The sequence below is a fragment of the Amia ocellicauda genome, chromosome 5 (assembly GCF_036373705.1).
Source record: "Amia ocellicauda isolate fAmiCal2 chromosome 5, fAmiCal2.hap1, whole genome shotgun sequence".
NCBI lineage: Eukaryota > Metazoa > Chordata > Actinopteri > Amiiformes > Amiidae > Amia > Amia ocellicauda.
In genome coordinates this window covers 53,068,192-53,074,375 of record NC_089854.1, presented here as the reverse complement: position 1 = coordinate 53,074,375, position 6,184 = coordinate 53,068,192, and the positions used below count along the sequence as shown (strand labels likewise).

Below are 6,184 nucleotides of genomic sequence, written 5' to 3'. Positions count from 1 at the left end.
GTGCCGGGGCCGCTTATGCGTGCCATCCGGTCCTTTTATTCCCAAAGCAAGAGCTGTGTCCGTATTCTCGGTGTTAGGTCGAAAACGTGGTGGGTGTTGGACTCCGCCAAGGGTGCGTCTTGTCTCCACTCCTGTTTGTGATTTTCATGGACAGGATATCAAGGCACAGCCGAGGTAGAGAGAGTATCCAGTTTGAGGGCTTGGAGGTGGCATCTCTGCTGTTTGCAGATGATGTTGTGCTTCTTGCCCCATCCGACTGTGATCTCAGACACGCACTTGAGCGTTTCGCTGCCGAGTGTGAAGCGGTTGGGATGAGAATCAGCACTTCTAAGTCTGTGGCTATGGATCTCTCTCGGAAAAGAGTGGATTGCCCGCTTCAGGTTAGGGGGGAGCAGCTGCTCTTAGTGGAGGAGTTTAAGTACCTCAGGGTTTTGCTCACGAGTGATGGAAAGGGGGAGCGTGAGATAGACAGGCGGATCGCTGCAGCGTCTGCAGTATTGCGGGCGCTCTATCTGTCCGTGGTGGTGAAGTGGGAGCTGAGACCTCGGACAAGGCTCGCGGTTTACACGTCAATCTACCTCCCCATCCTCACCTGTGGTCATGAACGTTGGGTAATGACCGAAAGGACGAGATCGCGGGTGCAAGCGGTGAAAATGAGGTTTCTCCGCAGGGTTGCTGGACTCACCCTTTGGGATAGGGTGAGGAGCTCAGTAATCCAGGAGAGCCTCGGAGTAGAGTCGCTACTTCTCCAGATCGAGAAGAACCAGTTGAGGTGATTTGGGCATCTGGTAAGGATGCCCCCAGGGAGGCTGCCTGTGCAGCTCTACCGGGCACTCCCCAGTGGGCAGAGACCCCGAGGCCAACAAGTGAGCGCTCTGTTAGAACAAAAACCAGCAGACACAGGGGTTCACCAGGACCAGTGTTGAGAACCCCTGCCTACATTAAATGCTCAAACTTTATGTGTCCGTTGCATTTAAATTATGTAGCCAAATATATGATATGCATATTTATTTAAAATCAAGTAAATAATAATACATATTGTTCTATTCAACAGATAAAAAAGAATTTCAAACCACAAACAAGTTCTACAAAAGTTACCAATATACACTGTTTATCCCAAAGCAAAGAGTTTCTTGTGCTGTTTGCACTGTCCTCAATGCCACAATGCTGACCAACCTTCATATGTGTGCCAATCATATAGCGCGATATTAATCACATGACCTCCAGCAAGCGTCTGTTTGTGCTGTACACTGTAAAACAGCTTCGATGTGAGTGCTGACAAGATAATGTCATAATATCAAACAAGCTTGTGAAATAGTGTTTCATAACAAATAATTTCTGAAACTGAAAATAATATTGAGTGTTTAAAATGGGTATAAATCAGTAAAATCCAAACTCCTCAAATACAAAAATCAGGTAATTTATTGGTAAAAATCATTATTTATATATATTGTTTTAAAGAAAGAGAAAAATAATAATAAAAGCTTTTAGGTTTAAACAAATCAGTCATCTAAAATACTTCTTTAGCAGCGTACAGGAATGGATTACTGTAGGCCCTGGCCATTTGTATATAACAATGTTTGAAGGTATGTTTTTATTAATTAATTGAGCTGATTTATAGAAGTTTATATTCAAGGCAATTCAGAAATAATAAAAATACAGACTGTTAATGTTGTTTTGTATAGTTTCTACTGTAATCAACATTTATACTACATATACATTGATCAGATAGTACTAGGTTTACTTTTGCATTTACATCTTTGTGTGCTCTTTATTAGTTGAGGGTAGCATGTTTTATAAAAGTGGATGGATTGGATGGCTGTAAGGGGAGGAGGAGGCTGTCATGACAAAAGCTGATTATGTGGTTCTTTCCTATTGTGTTTATCAATATCTTTATTATTTTCTGTGTGCATTTTCAACTTTCCCGCATTTTATTGTAATAATAATTTAGTTATGGAAAATCAGAAAATAACCATGGAAAAATCATGGAAAAGTCATGGGAAAAAAATATCTGAATTGCGTGGGAACCCTGTATGTAGGAGCAGTGGACACGGTTCTTGTTTGTGGGGTGGGATAAATAACTTGCTAGTCTTAAAGGGGATTGTGGGTAAACTTGGTGCCCCTGTGTTGATCTCCTTTTAGTGCCATCATGTCTGGACCGCTAATGATGGAAAAGCGGAACTGAGGGGCTACATATGCTCACAAGCATCCACTGCTCCAGTACAAATAAAACCATTGGCCAAGGTTTACAGAACTAACCCTTTTTCCTTCCTTCCCTCCTGCCTCCTTTCCCCTTCACCAGGAGCTATTCCGCAGGATGCGCAGTATGCTGAACAAGCTGACCCCACAGATGTTCCATCAGCTGATGCGTCAAGTGACCGAGCTGACCATCGACACAGAGGAGCGGCTCAAGGGTGTCGTTGACCTTATCTTCGAGAAGGCCATCTCTGAACCCAACTTCTCCATCACATACGCCAATATGTGCCGCTGCCTTATGGAGGTGAGAGAAGGAGTGTGGCAGGGGTGAGTGAGGTAAAAGAGGGAGGAAGGGCATGGTAGAGGGTTGTGAAGATGCTACATGGATCAGATTCGCTTTGTTATGGAATTGTAATTTGTGGGAGCTCAGTTTTGAATGGACCAGCAGATACCGATCTTGTGAAGAGCATATCAAGAAGTATTGCTGAGATGGCACTAGTGCTCTTGCCATCACTCACCCACACTCTGTGTAAGCCAAGGTGTCGGTTTGTCCCAGTCCGTCTTAGTGTAGAGCTCCAGTGATGATCTCTTATTAGTGCCATGGTGTCTGGGCCTCTGGCATCTAGTGATGGAGGAGAGGATCTGAGGAGCCTCATTGAACACTTTCAGTTTCGTCCCACTCCAGAGTTATCTGGAATTTGTTTTGCATTCAATTCCAAACCATTCAATGAGATGAGCTGCATGAATCCTGGACCCCTGTTCATCTGTGGGTTTTCACCCTGATACCTGTTAAAGCTAGAAGCCAGCCTACCACACAGACTATGCTTAGCTAGTTAAAGTTTCCATCTTTCTTAGGGTTTATGTTCTCCCTCCTCCCCGTTCTGTAGCTCAGCGTCCCTACCACTGGCAAGCCGGGCGTGACTGTGACTTTCCGCCAGCTGCTGTTGAGAAACTGCAAGATGGAGTTTGAGAAGGATCAGGGTGGAGACAAGGTCCTGGAGAAGAAGCAGAAAGAGCTGGATGCATGCTTGGTAATAAAAACTAAATTAATAATTTTTTTAATGTAAAGGACTGAAATTTGATAGTCCTTTATTGTAAATAAGGCACAGGTTGGTTGTGCAATCTCAGTATCAATGGGCCAATCATTAAGCAAACATTTGAAGCATCGTGCAAGCATGAATGTAAGTGGTGTGTACGTTTATTTTAAGGACTTTCATTTAGTGCTTGGCCATTTTGGTTCTTGACAACCTCATGTAACACATACCTGTACAACGGGCACGTGGCACAACGGGCTCAGAAATGCAATTTGAGACTTCCCAAAACAATTAGCATTGTGCCTAATTGACCATTGTGGTGTGAGGGTGCCTGCCTGTGGTGCTCTGACTGTCAGTGTTGGCTGGGTGAGGGGGCGGACCTCTGCAGCTCGGTGCAGCAGAGCAGATTGTTGTGATCTGGAGTAGATAGCAAGGCTGGATTTAGTTAATATAAAAATAACACTAGTGAATTAGTCACTATGTGGACAGTAGATAGTCAACCTTTACACCTGTGTTAGTACCAGTGAGAGATCGAGATCAGGCACGAGAAAGTTTTATGTGATCCAGTAATTGCAGTCACATGATTTACTGTGTATGTAGCTCTGGGTCTGATCCAAACTTCAGCGATCTCCTGGCACTAGGGAATCCAATCCCGGGATCTCGGACAGTTTTCTAGTCCCAAAATACCAGTATTGAAAACGTGAAATACATGGGATCAGGCGATTGTGGCTAATGAAAAATGTGACGGCACAGTAATTCTTGAACTCCATGCTGTAAGCTATTTATCAAAGAAAATGTGCAATAATTAATACAGAGGCTCATGATCTGTTCAAAATGTGAATCTGAAGTACAACCACCTGCAGATTCAGCCCGAGTTCAGACAATCAGCAGAAGAAGGCACTGCTGAGGTCTCGCGGACTCCAACTTTAAAGGGGCAGCTACAGTTCATGAGCTGTGTGAGTGACACAGCAGCAACACCATCGTGTGATTAACTGCATCAACACAGAATTGTTCCTCTTAGAAAACGCAGGGGGACGGGGGCTGTACCTGCAATTAACATTAAGTTTCTGATGTCAACTCTACCAAACCAGTGTGGAGTCCAAAAACACATTTTAGCCGCCAGCAATATTATTTGGCCCCCAAAGCCCCCCAAATTAATTATAAATATATATTTTTAAAAAATGCTAAAAGTCCCAAATGCAATTTTCCAAGAAGGAAGTGACCCAACCTAAATAATGCAAAAGTTACATTTTAACTTAATCAACTTAACTTGTTATGCAAGTGGCGCCCAGCAGCAGATGGAGAAAAACGACACCAGTCAAGTAATTCATTTCAACAGTAATAATTTTGACTTCATTGACTTTACAAACAACAGGAGGGATTAATTGGAGTCTGTTTCTTCTGAGACAAGGCCCATATAACATAACTTCACTGGCTGAGGTAGGATATGTGGCTTAACAGCGTCTGATTTTATTTTTTATTAGGACTAGTTACAATTGCAACTGGCCAGATAGGTAGCATCCTACATAAAACAATAATTAAAAGAAAAAGAGGCAATGTCTGTGTCTTAATGTCTGTATCGGGAGTCTGGATAACCTGCTCCTGTAATGACAAAACAAACAGAAAATACTGTCAGCATGAGACCTAAAATAGCCCTGGATAAGCACCAATTATAATAATAATAATAATAATAATAATAATAATAATAATAATGATAATAATAATCACAATAATGTTAGGAGCCTATATGACTATTTATTAAATACTAAGTTACTTACTTAATGGGAAAAGTTGCATTTCCCCTCAGACACGATCTTTTGGATGTCAGGTGAGAGGGATGTGATTCTGATGCGCAGGCAGTCCTCGATTGACTCGTGTGAAAGCCGGTTCCTGTCGTGAGTCTTCATTGCATTCAGAGAGGAAAATGAGGACTCACAGGTGTACGTTGGTCCAAAAATTGTTAGCACATAAAACGCAAGTTTCTTTATTATGCTGTATTCCTCTGAGCATGCCACCCAAAACGCACACAAGGACTCGGCACTCCTATGTGCATCCCTGATTTGGCTCGACGTCTGGAATTCAGTCAGCTCATAGGGGTGCCTTATCCAGCGAGGGTATCGTTGTCTTATCAAGGGAGGAGAATTCTCCACCTGGACGGACTGTGAAAGGATCACGTACAAACGCAATGATGTCCTTGGGCATGCTGTAGTCTTCAAATCTGTTGTAGAAGTTGTCCCTCAGCTGCTTGATAAAATCTTTCATCACCTCTGTGACAATACTGCAGCCTGGTCCCTCTGCCTGTCGTTTCTTCAGTGTGCTGAAGTGCAGTAGCCTTCCAGATGACAAGTCCAAATCGAACAAGTCAAGCTTCCTAGTAAAGGTTTTCCACCATGTCCACGACTGTTGTCATTCTAACTACAGATTTAACCAGTTTAATTATTACTGCATTTGAAAATGACCCCGCTAATACGCAGCGTTGCAGCAACTTAATAATACATGTGTTAGGTGGGAAGCTCTTTTTAATTGTTGTTTTATAAACAACAATCCCGAAATCCCGGGATTGATTAAAGTGCCCGGTATTGGATTCCCTACCCGGCACCCCTCCTTTCCACAATGTGCAGGGCCCCTCTCTGTGAATGCCAATGTGGACTGTCATTAAGTGCTGTCTGTGTGTGCAGGGCGAGGAGGCCAAGGGCAAGCGTCGCCGCCGGGCACTGGGCAACATCCAGTTCATCGGGCAGCTCCTCAAGGTGAAGATGCTCAATGAGAACACCATGCACAACTGCATCATCGTCAAGCTGCTGAGAAAGCAGGACGAGGAGTCCCTGGAGTGCCTGTGCCGACTCCTCTCCACTATTGGCAAGGACCTGGACTCGGAGAAGGCAAAGGTAATGCCGCTATGTCAGACCGTGCCCTGGCTAAACATCCAGGAACGTCAGACTGCATACTGGTCC

General features: G+C 43.7%; 1 non-coding gene and 1 pseudogene across 1 annotated transcript; both read left to right on the top strand.

Moving 5' to 3' along the window:
- The first annotated feature begins 2,119 nt into the window (after window positions 1-2,119).
- On the top strand, window positions 2,120-2,189 carry LOC136750658 (uncharacterized; annotated as a pseudogene).
- A 580-nt stretch (window positions 2,190-2,769) lies between these two features.
- LOC136750637 (small nucleolar RNA SNORD66) lies at window positions 2,770-2,846 on the top strand. Its single transcript, XR_010816929.1, has one exon. It is a non-coding gene; the product is annotated as a small nucleolar RNA SNORD66 (small nucleolar RNA).
- Window positions 2,847-6,184: the final 3,338 nt, after the last annotated feature.